The 14,846-nt window shown below is 46.9% G+C and overlaps 1 protein-coding gene across 2 annotated transcripts in view; it reads right to left on the bottom strand.

Annotated features, from left to right (window-relative positions):
- The window catches only part of ERG (ETS transcription factor ERG), a 142,493-nt gene that overhangs the window by 78,899 nt on the left and 48,748 nt on the right, over positions 1–14,846 (bottom strand). For both annotated transcript variants that reach the window (XM_058419399.1, XM_040056205.1), the window contains exon 3: positions 11,810–11,995. The gene's annotated coding sequence lies outside the window, so the exon portion shown is untranslated. The remainder of the gene's footprint in view (positions 1–11,809; positions 11,996–14,846) is intronic.

Here is a 14,846-nt window from a genome sequence, read left to right as displayed (position 1 = left end):
GAAAGTTATGTAATTACAGATTCCTTCCCTCCTTTAAAGCACCTCTCCCTTCAAATAACATTTCCTCTGCTCCATCAAGTGAAATATTTCAGGAAACTCCCTCAGAGCTTATCTCTGGAAGAGGGAGGAATATGATGTGTGGGTTCTGCCCATATGTGTGAAGCCGATCCTTGTCTCCCACATCCAAGGCAATTTTTAGCCAAAATTGTTCGCTGGCCCAGAGGGAATAATGGTTTCAAAGTTAAAGCCACATGCAGACAGAGCAAGTCAGAGAGAAGAGATGCTACCCCCTGTCAAGCCTCTCAGATGTCTGGCTCTAAAAATACTTTTCTCGTGTCTGCCATGCCAAAACCAGTAATATTAACAGCGCTGCTATTACAGCCAGCACTTCCAAAACTGCCTCCTCATTAAAGTCTCTCATCCAAAACAATTTAAATGCTCTATATCTAAACCACATGAAAGTCTGTAACAGTGGGGACAGGCGTTATCTGAGCCTCACCCAGCCTGGTTTGCTCATCACGAGCTAGTAAAGCATCACGGGCCCACTGTCCAGTTTCCTGGAAAAATGCTGTCAGCCACACTCTCTCTCTTACACAGCTCCACCCAGGCTCTCACAGCCCTCATTTTTATCGTATTTTTTCAGAAAAGCCCAGCTGACGCTGTGGGAAGTCCTGCAGTACCAGATCCCAGTGCTCCCATTAAACCTGTCTTGGAGAGCCTATACTTAAGGCATGTACTTATAAGATCAGGAGAATGTGCACCCTTTAAAGACAAACCCCATCATTTTGGAGCTGCTGGTTCATTTCTTCAGTTTGAGCTTTCCCTCTGCTGTGAAAGGCAATGGATGCCACCCTACAGCTCTGACTCAAACATCCTACAGATTTTAAGAGGGGCATGAGAAGAGCAACTCCTTTTAGAAACTTTCTCAAAGGAAAATTATTAATTTGATTTATCTTAAATGATAAGGAAGCTTCGAATGTCAATTTAAGGAAGCTTAAATGTCAGGAAGCTTTGATCTCTAGCACTGGGCATCCAACAGGGTGCCAAGAGGACACCACCAGGCTTTTAGTTGTGCCAAGCAATGACATCAGAGCCACAGGCAGGGACTGAGCCCAGCAATTCCCCTGCACAGGAGGCACAACTTGTGCCCTGGGCAGGGAGCAGCCCTGAGCAGAGCCCAGAGAGGCTGGGGAATCTCTCCCTGGGGATATTCCAGAGCCATCTGGACACAACCCCAGGATGGTATTGTTTACCTCAGTATATTTTTCTGGTGTTTCTTTGTTTTTAACTTCTGCATCTATGTGGCAGCTCTTTCCCTGATAAATTCATCCTCCTAAAGGATGCATGAAGTGGAAAAACACTCCTGCCTCCTCTGCTGGCTGGGTGCCATCTCCCAACTGCACAGCAGGTAACTGAAGCAGAGGGAGACCTCAGGATGGAAGAGGCAACTGGCAGAGATGTGCAACTGTCTGAAGATCAACAACTGAGGAGAGAGGCTGAGGACACTTTTGGTCTGTGCAGCTGGAGCAGAGGACACTGAGGTCAGAGCTCCTCAGGGGCTGCAGCTCCTCAGAGGGACAGCTCCGATCTCTGCTCCTGGGACAGGGACAGCACCCAGGGCATGGCTGGAGCTGGGCCAGGAGAGATTGAGGTTGGATTTGAGGGAAAGGTTCTTCCCCCAGAGGGTGCTGGCACTGCCCAGGCTCCCCAGGGAATGGGCACAGCCCCGAGGCTGTCAGAGCTCCATGAGCCTTTGGACAATGCTGCCAGGGATGCACGGGCTGGGATTGTTGGGGGATCTGGGCAGGGACAGGGGTGGGACTGGATGATCCCTGTGGGACCCTTCCAGCTCAGAATATTCTGTATTTCTATGGAACAGTGACCATCTGTGTTGTTACCTCCATGTGATGTTGGCTATAAGGATAAGCCAAAACCAAACCTGTTTTCTCTTCCCCTCATCCTGAAGTGGGAAGGGTGAGGAGCCTGCCCAGGCTGCAATTTATTCACACCTTGTTTATTCACACTGAGGGCCTGGCCTGATGTTGGAATTAAATTTAGGTTTAATATATAGTAATATATATGGGGCAATATGGAGGATTTAAGGTGTTGTTTAAGTCCTTCTTCTTCACCAGCTTCTTCTTGATTTCAGGTGTTTTTTTCTAATTGAGTGAACAAGGTCCGCATTGTGGACATTGTGTGGTCAATTATTGGGTCAAAAGTATAAATAATATAGGTGTCATCTTGTTATTGGGTTATTAGTGCTTAAATAACCTCGGAAAGAATTAGAGGCATCCATTTTACCTCCATTTTCTAACCTGCTAGTTAGAGCTCACAACTCGTGAGACTGTGATATAGGTAAGAATTAATAAACACGGAGTCCGAACATGAAAACTGCGACGCCCGTGTATTAATCCCAGCCCTAACACAAAGAAAAGAAGATAAAAAACCTCACAGCCTCCCATGACCAATGTCATCACAACTACCAACAATTTGCAGAGTGGTCCCAGTTTTTCAGAAGTGCTGCAGACTTTTCCAGAGGCTGCAGAGACATGGCAACCATTTCCCCTGAGCGGCTGCCACATCTTCCCCCAGCACTGGCTCCACTTCAGCAATGACTGAAGGGACTCCCATAAAAATAGACTGAAAAGCACTCAGGGATTGCTTCAGGATAAAAGCTGCAGTTCCTCACCATATGGTGCAAATGGCCAGGAATAAAGTACCTCCTTGTCAGGAAAAGCTAAGATCTCCCACAGGCACAGGGATCCTAGCTAGGAATGGTACCATCAGCCTTGGTTGGAGGGTTTTGCATTTGGATCTATTTTAAAGGACATTTTCTGTCACAGAGAAAAAATAAACTTTTTTAATTTTTAGGGAAATCTAAGCACACACAAAGTGTTGAAGCAACACATTTCACTGAGCTCCTAAAGAGACAAGATTAAATACATTTTTAAAATTATATATAATTCTACAAGTACCGGTGAAAGGAAAATTAACATACAGAAGGGAAGTATGAAACTTTAAAAAAAATCACAGTCCCATGAGAGAGTTTTGCCCTCCTATCTCACACAGAAAACATCAAATTACAAGTAGTAATTTGTAAATCCAAATTGCTAATCCCTGTACCTCTGACACCTTTAACTGGGTGCTAAAACTACCCAAGACAGTCATTTGAAACCCATTTGGTAGAACTTTTATTCCATCTGATCCATGGTTATAAAGTTGGCATGCAAATTTTAAGTTTTAGGAAACTCTTCAAGGCTGTGAATGCACTTTTCCAGTAAAGAATCAAGAAGCAGCAATGTATGCAAATCCTTTAGAGAGATTATCTTTACCTCACCTTAGCTGTCCAAGAATTCAACATCTAGATTAAAACTATTGCCTAGGCTCCTTTGAAATCTATTTTAAAATGGGATTAAATACCCTCAGGATATGCCAATATTTCTATGAGCTCTGAAGACAGGTTTAGCTCTCAGCGTTAGGGGAGATGGATCTTGATCCCGAAGACATAAAGTCTCTTTTCAGTGATGCCCAGTGACAGGATGAGGAGCACTGGCCATAAACTAAAATCCAAGAAGTTCTCCCATAGCATGAGGAAGAATTTCTTCCCATGGAGGGGGCAGAGCTGCTCAGGGGGGGTGTGGAGTCTCCCTCTGAACACATTCCAATCCCTCCTGGACATTTTCCTGCATCACCTGCTCCAGGTGACTCTGCCTTGGCAGGGGGTTGGAGTGGATGATCTCCAGACATCCCTTCCAACCTCAAGTAATTTGGGATTCTGTGACAGCCACGCCATGGAATTCAGAGCAGGGCTCCACAGGCCTCCTCTGCAGGACGTCAGGAGGCAGAAATAATCAGAGATGTGAAGGCAGAAGACACATCCTCCAAAGCACATGGCCCAGCAAGTGCCAGCCACTGCAGCTCCTGATCCGAGGGACCTCACGGCACACTGGGATCTCACTGACATAAATGAGAACTTGGCTCCCTCTGCTCTGATCCTGGTGAAATTGTGAAAGAAGCATGTGGCCCCTGCTTTGTGCAGCTCCCCGGATGCTGACAGATCTGAGAGCTGAGGAAGCTCTAAATAGGAATTGGGTCATCCACATCACCAGTTTATATTCAGCTCAGCACACAGGTGCTTATTTAGTGGTGGGTTTAGGCCAGACCCTGGAAAACAAGAGGTTGTCCATGCTTCAGGTCACACCCATGCCTTGGCATTCTCCTCTGGAAAGGAAAAACTTTCCTCAAGAGACAGAGACAAAACTATTCTCTCATCCTGCAGTGAATGCCTGAGGCTGTGCCTGAGGCACCGGTGTGATGGCAAGGATGCTCACACTAATTCCTCCTGCTCCACATTATTCTCCCAGGCCAGAGGGATCATCAGTCCTTTCCAAATGCCCACCCCACTAGCAAATGCAGGGATGAAACCCGAGTAGAAATTTCACTGCCTGATACAACAACTTGCAGAGGCCACAGCTAACCCCAAGGCTCCCTCTATGCATTTTTCCAAGGACACCACCTGATGGTATGGCCAGAGGCCTCTGCTGTCACAGTCACTGGACAAGTGACATTTCCTTGGCCAGGAGAGACTTATAAAGTGGATTTCTAATACATCACTGACCACCTGTGTTTCATTTTTGTATTTCATTTTTTTTCTTTCTGGAATCTCTTCAGCCTGAAGAGGAGCCCCAGCTGAGAGGGGCCCTCAGCCCTGGGTGTCTCTGTCTGTCCCTGTCTGTCTGTCTGTCCCTGTGTGTCCCTGTGTGCAGGGAGGGGCAGAGCAGGGCCCAGGCTCTGCTCCAGGCCCAGCAATGGCCCCAGAGCCACGGGCAGGGACTGAGCCCAGCAATTCCCCTGCACAGGAGGCACAACTTGTGCCCTGGGCAGGGAGCAGCCCTGAGCAGAGCCCAGAGAGGCTGGGGAGTCTCTCCCTGGGGATATTCCAGAGCCATCTGGACACAGCCCTGTGCCCTGTGCCTTGTGGCCTGGGATGGCCCTGCTGGAGCAGGGAGGTGACACCAGTGACCCACTGTGGTTCCTTTACCCGTTCTGTGATTCTGTGTATTTCTAATACAAATCAAACCCCAAGCATTTTTACACCATCTGAGCGGCTCCAAAAGCTGATTATGGTATTAATTACCATCCCTGCCATTTGTCAGCCACTGCACCACATGGATCACTGCCTGGCCCAGACAGAATACAAGTGTACCACAAGCTTAGGAGTATGTGCAGAAAAAATTTTAAGAAGGTTATCAAAGAGAAATGGTTGTCATAGAACGCAGGTTCGTATTTCACTATAAATTAGAACCTGATAAGTGAAGTGCCAGAGACCAGTTTTCAGCATGGGAGAAGATTAATGCAGTGTCTCAAAAGTGCTTTTCATTGTATTTAATTGCAGTGATAGTTATTCAGTGGCACAGATTTTTTTTACATTACTTTCTCAGATGGATTTGTCAGAGTGCAGAGCTTTCTGCTTGGCTTGGTGAAACGTTCTGTATTTCCTTCAGTTTGTCCTCAATAACCTAAAAAATAGATGACCATGGATTTAATCTCCAATCTGACTGGGGTCTCGCTTCCAGCTTTCCAGCTCATTACCAAATGGATTAAACAATGCCAGATTTAGGATGTGATTTGAGACACCCTGCTACTGATCTTGAGGGCCAGCCTGAAAAACTAGTTTTGACTCTTCTTTAAAATGGTTTTTCCTTGTTATATTTCCTTGTTTCTTTCCTATCCATTTTTAATGGCTGACCCAATGTCACTTTTTCCTTTGACAAGAAAGCTTTTCAGGCTTTGGGTTTTTTTTTTTTTTTTTTTTTTTTTTTTTTTTTTTTTTTTTTTTTTTTGTGCGACCTAAAAAAATGCACTACAACAAAGACTTCCAATTTTCCTTTGGAAAATACGTCCCATTTCATACGGTTGATGGAGGAGGTGTATTTATAACTTGGCCATTGTTTATTATTGCGACTGGTTAGGTGTTATTTTTGCCCTGCAGTAAGGCCTGGAGGTGCTTCCCAAGCTCTGCTCTCATGTTTGTTTTTAGAAGTAAGTACAAAGACTGTCACTCGTAAGTTCCCCACTTCCCCTGAGCCCATATATTCGTGTTGTGAGCAGCTCAGGCACTTCATTCTTCAGGCCTTTCAAAACTCCTGGATTAATACCATTAGGTCTGGGTAACTTGTTGCTATTTAATTTATCAGTTTGTTCCAGCACCTCGTCTGTTGATCCTGGCAACAGAAGCAAAATGCTTTAAGGGCGCCTCTAGAGAAGATATCTAAAGAAAGTCACACACACATCCCTAAAAAAAAAAAAAAATCCTCCCTCCAGCAGCCAGAATTGGAGATTAGTGCCTGGTTCATGGATGTGAGCCACACCAAACCAAATGGGGGATCCAAATAACTCGGGTCTTTCTGCTGCTGAATGTATGGTACCACGTCAAGGCTCTTTATAATTAGCACAATCCATAACAGATTTGTTTTTTCTCCCAAGTAGTAAACATTCTCATGCTTTATTCAGCTGAGGTGGCTGCTGCTCTGCTCACAGCTGTGTGTGTGTGTGCAGGGACACGTATCCAAGAGACTGAGCACAAAGTGCCACAGCTGAGAGACAAACCTGATCCACAGTGCAGAACCATGAATTGCAGAATCATTCACAGGGAATAACCTCCAAAATCATCAAGCCCAACCTGTGAGTGATCCCCATCTTGGCAAACAGAGCACCAGGTGCAATGTCCAGGTGCTCCTTGGGGCTGCAAACCTCCCTGGGCAGCCCCTGCCAAGGCCTGAGCCCCCTTTCCATGGGGAAATTCCTGCTGCTGTCCAAGCTGAGCCTCCCCTGGCCCAGGCTGAGGCCGTTCCCTCTCCTCCTGTCCCTGTGCCCTGGGAGCACAGCCCGACCCCCCCCGGCTGTCCCCTCCTGTCAGGGGCTTGTGCAGAGCCACAAGGTTCCCCCTGAGCCTCCTCTTCTCCAGGCTCAGCCCTTTCCCAGCTCCCTCAGCCCCTCCTGGGGCTCCAGCCCCTTCCCCAGCTCCCTTCCCTGCCCTGGACACGCTCCAGCCCCTCCAGGGCTCTCCTGCAGGAGCCAGAGCTGGACACAGCCCTGGAGCACAGAGGGACAATCCCTGCCCTGCTCCTGCTGGACACACAATTCCTCATCCAGCCCAGGTGCCAGGGGCCTCTCTCCCACCTGGGCACCCCTGGGCTCGTGTCCAGCCCCTGTCACCAGCACCCCCAGGTCCAAACCCTGTTTCAGAGGAACTCTTGGTGAACAACCACCATCACTAAGGGGGTATCATCCCAAAAGCACCTATGCTCATTAATTCAACCCCACAGAGTGGGCTCAGCGCTGCTGGCCACGTCTGCCACTTCCTTGCCCCAAAACTGTGGCAAGGAGAACAAACTGAGGAACTGACCAGGCCTGGACACCCCTGAAGACAGATGAACCAGAGAGGGAGCTCACCTGGCAGCAGCCCCTCAGCCCTCTCCTCCATCCCAGCATTATTAGGGCTGCAATGGGACCCATGTGTGACCACCCCACATGTGCACAGCGCTTCCTGCGCTCTCAGCCCTGCTGTTAAAATGACAGTGTTTTATTTATAAATCTGCTGCCAGAGTCCTGCAAAGGCTGGGCTAATTCTGGACACCTGCAAGGTCCATTCAAGGAGCAGCCAGTTGGGAAAAGCAGCAGGAAAAGCTCTGGGAAAAGAGAAGAGCAGTGCCAGCCCCAAAGACAGGAATGCTAGGAGCAAGGACAGCTGCTCCCTACATTTGCTTTGGAGCATGTTTCTTGAGACCAGACAAAAACCCCATTAAATTTGGGGATTTGTTTGAGCTGTATGAGCACATCCCATGGTGGAGGTGCTGCAGGTCACAGTGCCCAGGAGCAACTGTGACGCATTAAGACACTCCCAGGCTCCACAATTTGGTTCCTTTATACCTTGAACACATTAAATCAAGAGCAGCCAAAAACAAAGGTGGGGGAGGATCAAATCTGTGCGACAGTAAACCCACAGAAATGCCTTCTCCAAAGGTCTCCTGGTAGATTTAATATGACTGGTTTTTGAAGGCTATCTATCATTTTCATTTGGCATGAATATAAATCCAAAAATCCCTTGATCCCAAGAAGGCACTGAGAAGACTCAGTCAAGGTTTCAGAAGGGATGTGCTCCTTAACTTGGAAAGTTGGCAGATGATTGAATTTTGCGAGCAAATTTGACAGTGCCGTAGGAATTTTCCAAAATCAAAGAGCCCTTTCATAGGCTTCCCTACCCAATACTCAATCCAGTGTCTAAGAATAACATTCAGCCCTCATTAATTAATGATATCAGTCCTAATAATGTCAGAATGCCTCAGAGGCCTTGCCGGCAGGGATGAATCACACTCGGCCGGCTCCAAGGCTCTCCCTCTGACAAAATCCAGTGTGTGATGACGGAAAGCTCAGCCTGGAAAGCTCTCACCCACGGAGCCCCAGAAGCCCTCACCTTGTCTGAGGTGTGTGGGGCACACCTGGAGAGGCCACCTGGCTGCCATCAGGAAGGAAAATATTTATTTTCACCCTGGTTAAATGGTGCTGCACCTCCTCATCTACTCTGTGTGGTGGATGCGAGAAAGGACTGCAGAGGTCCACTCATTTTTGGGATTCCCAGCAGAGTTGAGATCGTATCCAACAGCAAAATACCACAAAGAAATCTCTATCTGTGGTTCTGGCTTTTACCAAAACTACAAACTGAGATTTCTCACTGAAGCCCTACCCAGCTGATCCGATTCCAACTCGGGAGAAGGCACACCAGCTGTCTCTGTAAATGTACAGTTTTACTGAAGCCACGATTATGTATGAAAACATCCAGACTGCTTCCAGAATGCTCTGTCCTAATATTGACATAAAATTGCCTCATTTCTACTTGCGACATGATTGCAAATCCATGACTGGAGTTTTCACGTATCCACACTCCTGCGAAGGCTGAGAGCAGTGACTCCGTATCAGTCATGGAAGTGAAGCTTGGTAATATTCACGTATCACCAACTTTTCACATCAGCGTTGCATTCCTGGGCCTCATGAAAGATCTCCAGGCAAGAACAACCGCCTTGTTTAACGCATTCACATAAATATTTATCCACTCACGTTCTCCTTTTCCCTTCACAATGACCACGGCTGGCCAGGCACGAACCTCGTGTGCCATGGAACACCCCGGTCTTGCCACGAGGAGCAGCCCAGGGCTGAGCCTGGCTCAACCTAAACACGGGCTCAGCAGAAAGGCACATGTGGCCCTGGCTGTGGGATCCCGGTCACAGAGGTGAAGTGTCAGGCAGACAGAGCTGGGATTTGTCCTTTTTTTGTGCAGTGTTTGTTTATCTGCCGCACACGTCGTGCCCGGTAACACGAAGCCACCAGTTTCGGATTACAAATATACCATAAATGCCGTAAGTGATTTATTTTTTCTGCCGTGCCTGGGAAAGCAAATTTGGCGTTTTTTAAAAAAAAAAAAAAAAAAAAAAAAAAAATCTTAACTTGACGTTGATGTATTCTGATTGCTGCTGCAAATATAGATGTTTTTGTTATGCACAAGCACTGTTTTGATGTGATGGCCAAAGCTCTCAGAGGGTTTGATGCAGAGAGATGGAGCCTTGAGAAAGATCCATCAGGTTTTGGGACCCCCGCCACAAACAATTTTCAGTTCAGTAGGACTGGTCTGAGAACAACTCTAATGTGCTTTTTACTCTGAGGCATGTTGGTTCTAAAAGCCACTGACAAGTTTCGCACACAAACATTTGTGTTTGGAGGAGGCGCTGCCAAGCAAGCCTGTAAAAACCATTAAATCTAGAATTTGCTATTTCGCTAAAGCACTCTGAAAAATCACACCGAGCAACTGCATTTTGAAAAACCCTGAGACGTTAATTTCACCCCTGAAATGTGATTTCTTTTAAAATCCTTTTTTCCTCCGTAGTCTCTGCCACAGGATCCACCCCAACATCTGGAGAGCAGAATCCAGGCTGACAGACTAATGCACATGTGGAGCAGTGTGTCTGCTCCTTTGCTGCTTCTCAGGACAGACACATTGTCTCCCTCTCATTCTGCCTGTCCCCTCCTTTTCTTTTCCTTCTTTTTTTTTTTTTTTTTTTTTCCTCCCCCCCTTCCTTTAATAAGACTCCACATGTCTTGCAGCTCTCTGCTGTGAATGTGACCAGGATGTGATATTGCCTTGCACCAACACACAACGTCTGGCTAAGGTGATACCAAGTTACTGCCCTGGCTTTGAATGCCTGCAAGGTTATTAACCAGCACATCTGGCTCTCTCCCTAGGAGGGTGAGTTCTGCAGTGCCCCAGGAATTTCTTTCATACACCACTTTTATTAGCTTTTCAAAAGAATACGGATTACCACTGGAAGGGAAGACTTAGGTCGTTTGCAAACATATTGGTCGCCAACCTGCTTGCCATGTTTGAAAAGGAACACTAACCAAAACTCGTTATTTGATTTTCAGAAGTAGTCTTCCTTCGTTTTAGCACACTCTTATTGCTCTTGATCTGCATTAATGAAAAAAAAAAGGCTGGTGATTTGTGATAAATAAAATTTAAAAAAAAAAATGACATTACAGAAAGCCACAAGGATAACTTAGTTTGGAAATACGGCCCCTAAAACATTAATTTCTAATCCTATTTTTCCTGCAGACCTCACTCCATGATCACAGAAAGGGAAGAAAAATGTGTTTCAGGCTTAATCAAAAGAGAGAAGCACACGTGTAGCTCCAGAGAGCAAATTTATCTCCTTTGCCCACACATGGAAGTTGCACAGGACGTGAAGTTTGAATGCACAAGTGATATTACTGTAATTTCCCATCTGGACATCCCTATTTCAGTAATGCCAGAGAGGCCTTTTCTGGTTTCATTTATGTCACTTCCGAAGCAGTTTAAGACAAACGGGAAAACTATGGAAAAAATAAAAAAATCCATGTGGGGTTGTTAGAGGGGGAGCTCCCCAGGGCTTTCCTTCTACCTGCCCAGCAAAGTTCAACATTCCTGGCCAAAGTTCTCCTGAAAAAAACTCGGGAAACACCTGCCCAGCTCCCTGCCTGCCTCCCAACCCACCTGGAATTCAACCTTCCCAGGAGAAACCTCTACCACCTGCCACTGCTGAGCACAGCTCAAGTGCGATATTCTCCACGCAGAACTAAGCAAGTCCAGAGAAAGAATTAAGCAACTCTAAAAAAGTCCTATTTTGCTGGACTCGCTAATTAATCTCCTTTTGAAGCCAGTGAGGCCAGATTTTCGGAAGCTGTCGGCACTCAGCAGCTCCCATTGTTCCAAGTGGGAGTTGTTTGGCACTCCCAGCTTTTGAAGGGCTGCTCCTCCACGTAGGTGTTTAAATGGGAGCTCTGCTCTCCACTAACCTTTCGCAATTGCTTTTGGCCGGGCTGATCCTCCAGAAATATCCCACTGCAAAGAGCAGTGCAAGAACTCACAGAAAAGTCTATTTTAAAACTGAGCATAAATAGCCCATGCGCCTCCAGCCAGGGAAAAGAAACAACATTCTGTGATTTCCCCAACCAAGGGAGACGGCCAGGCAAAAAGTTCACAAACTCCAGTAAATTCATACAACGAAAACAAAACAAAGATTCCTAATTATGCAAATGAAAACAGTGAATGTTTTCAAGAATGTCACAACCTTACGTAGGGATTTCTGCCAAACAGAGCAAGAATTTAAATCCTTCAGATAAAATCCTTATATCCAAAGAAAAGGCATGCCTAGTTGAAACTCTGACCATAAATTCTACCATCAGATAAATTACACCCAACAGAACATAAAGATCTTCTCACCTCCTCAGGTCTGAATCTTCTGAAAAGCCCACCTTGGCAGCCTCAGACTTGGCATTATTCTGTCAGCTCCAGCCTTCAAAAGAGCCGGCCACGACTCATTTGGTCCACTAAGGCTCATGGAAATCCTTACAGGGCTTTTTGTTGCGCCTGCCTATAAATTGCATTGTCTTCTTAAGGCTTCCTGTCCTGCAAACAGAGGCACCAGCACAGAGATTCAACTGAGATTGTTTTCCCCCTCTTCTGCTGCTTTTATTTAACACACACACACACAAAAAAAAAAAAAAAAAAAAAAAAAAAAAAAGGCGGGGGGGGAGAGAGAGAACTGGTAGAAGTTCCTTACAGGAGTTGGAAGAGGACATCTGCAGGCAATTTAACATGAGGGTTTGTTTCTGTGTCAGCTGGCAACCCCTGGATAACTCTGTCATGTAACTTATATGCTAAAACATGATGTAGGACAACCAGTGAGACTGGGTAAGTATGACAGCACATCAGTTTTATTTGATTAAGATTTACACTTTTTCGAAAGGAGCAGCCCTGCCATAAACTCTGAGAACAAATACAACCCTGGAGCTGTGACAGTGTCCCACCCTGATCTTCAAACCCACCTCCTGCTGCAGCCCAGGAAGAGAAAATAGGTTTTTTCAAGGTGAAGACAGGATTTTTTTCCATTCCCTCCCAGTTCGGGAGTGACCCAGCTCATCCTCCACTGCAGGTGACAGCAGCAGAATGTGGAAGGGCTCAGGCAAACAGGAGGCTGAGCCCACAGTTTGTGCCTCAGTTCACTGCTCCCTGCCCATCCCAAAAGGCAGCTCAGGAACACAGACCAGTATCTGAAGGGAGCTCTGGAGATAACCCAGCTCCCCAGGTTCCCCCACCCCATGTGTTCAACTTCCTCCCAGCCAGAAGAATCTGGTCAAGTGAGGAAAGCTCATCCATCCTGGTTCCACTGGCACTCTTGCATCAGATCTTCCGTATTTTGATATTTACAGCCACGCATTTGAACTGAGGCCCTGATTAGATTCAATTAGTAAAATTACCTTCCTCCCCTTCCTCCCCCTTCCTCTTGGTGTGTGTGCACACTTTGGTTTAGATTATTAGTAATTTAAAAATCAATCCTGCAGTAAAATGTTTAATGGCATAATTGCTCCTGTTGCCAAAATGTGTTTAGTTTGTGCTTTATTAGCATGTAATAACTGAAAGTATATTTTCCCCTGTCTCGGTTAATAACATCTCTGCCATGGCTGACACACTGTGAGCCAGCTGTTTGCAGTTTTGGGACAGCTCTGGGGGAACTGGAGACATTTTCTGAAGCTTTAACTTAGGAGTCAGTGGCTTCCCTTAACTGAATCCTCAGCTGGCCTCCACTTAGGTTTTAAACAATTTTTTTTGTTTCTGAGTTCATTTTTAAGGCCATTTTAGCCCAGCTGTTGGGCAGGTGAGCTCTGTTGTCCCAGAGCTGGACACGTGTGCCAGCTGTGCTGTACACAGGATGGGTCAGGCTGGGAGGGACCACAGTGGGTCACTGGTGTCACCTCCCTGCTCCAGCAGGGCCATCCCAGAGCACAGGGCACAGGGCTGTGTCCAGATGGCTCTGGAACATCCCCAGGGAGAGACTCCCCAGCCTCTCTGGGCTCTGCTCAGGGCTGCTCCCTGCCCAGGGCACAAGTTGTGCCTCCTGTGCAGGGGAATTGCTGGGCTCAGTCCCTGCCCATGGCTCTGGGGCCATTGCTGGGCCTGGAGCAGAGCCTGGGCCCTGCTCTGCCCCTCCCTGCACACAGGGACACACAGGGACAGACAGACAGACAGACAGGGACATGCAGGGACATGCAGGGACACCCAGGGCTGAGGGCCTCTCTCAGCTGGGGCTCCTCTCCAGGCTGAGCAGCCAATCCAACAAAGAGCTAAACACAAGTCCCTCTGTATTTAATGTAACTTCACCAAGTCCCCATGGAAAGAGTGGAAATATACAGCGCTTCACAAGGAAAATTAATCCCTTCCTAATACAAGTCACCCCTTTTCTTTAAAAAGGGAACCCAGATAGTGTTTAAGTAGTTGAATGGTTTGGGAAGGAAGGGACCTTGAAGACCATCCAGTTCCAACCACCCCTGCCGTGGTCAGGAACACCCTCCACTATCCCAGGTTGCTCCAAGCCCCATCCAACCTGGCCATGAGTATTTCCAAGAGTTGGGCAACCACAGCTTCTCTGGGCTACCTGTGCCAGGATTTCTCCCATATTATCCACAGCCTGGACACGTCAAGTTTCTGAGATCCTGGAAAATCTCTCTATGTGACTAAGTGAGTATGGATGGAAACCTTGTCAGCCCACACCGGAAGGCTCACAGCACACCTCAGATTTACCTCCCTCCTTCCCAGTGTAATTTGAATTTGCAATAGCAGGTTGCAGTGTCCCACCAAACATTTACTGCTGTTCAAGGAGGTGATAATGACTGCCAGCAAGTTTATCTCTTTGATCCAAGGCAATCACAGATGATATGGAATACACAACACACATGCCAAACACTCTTTTAAGCCTCATCAGCAGAAGAAATTGATCCCTTCCGTGTCACAAAAAAAAAAAACCAAAACAAAAAAAAAACAACCCAAAACACTGAAAGCAACAGAAGCATGGGCCTAGAGATGCAGGAGAATAGGGTTAGATGGGATCTTGGGCAGGAATTGTTCCCTGTGAGGGTGATGGGGCCCTGGCACAGGGTGCCCAGAGCAGCTGTGGCTGCCCCTGGATCCCTGGCAGTGCCCAAGGCCAGGTTGGACACTGGGGCTTGGAGCAGCCTGGGACAGTGGAAGGTGTCCCTGCCCATGCCTGGGAGTGGAACTGGATGGCTTTTAAGGTCCTTTCCAACCCAAAACATCCTGGGATTTTATATCTTACAGTAAAAGTCATCCATATTAGTTGAATTTAAACATGCTATAAATCTGGATGGCAACATTTGGGATTTACAGAATATAAGGAAGCATAAAGCTGAATTTCTGAGGGGGATGTGGTAGTGTAGAAAACACTGCAGAGCCTCTTGGGAAC

The sequence above is a fragment of the Hirundo rustica genome, chromosome 2, assembly GCF_015227805.2.
Source record: "Hirundo rustica isolate bHirRus1 chromosome 2, bHirRus1.pri.v3, whole genome shotgun sequence".
Taxonomy (NCBI): Eukaryota; Metazoa; Chordata; class Aves; order Passeriformes; family Hirundinidae; genus Hirundo; species Hirundo rustica.
The sequence above is the reverse complement of the archived record's forward strand: the minus strand, read 5'-3'. Positions and strand labels throughout refer to the sequence as shown.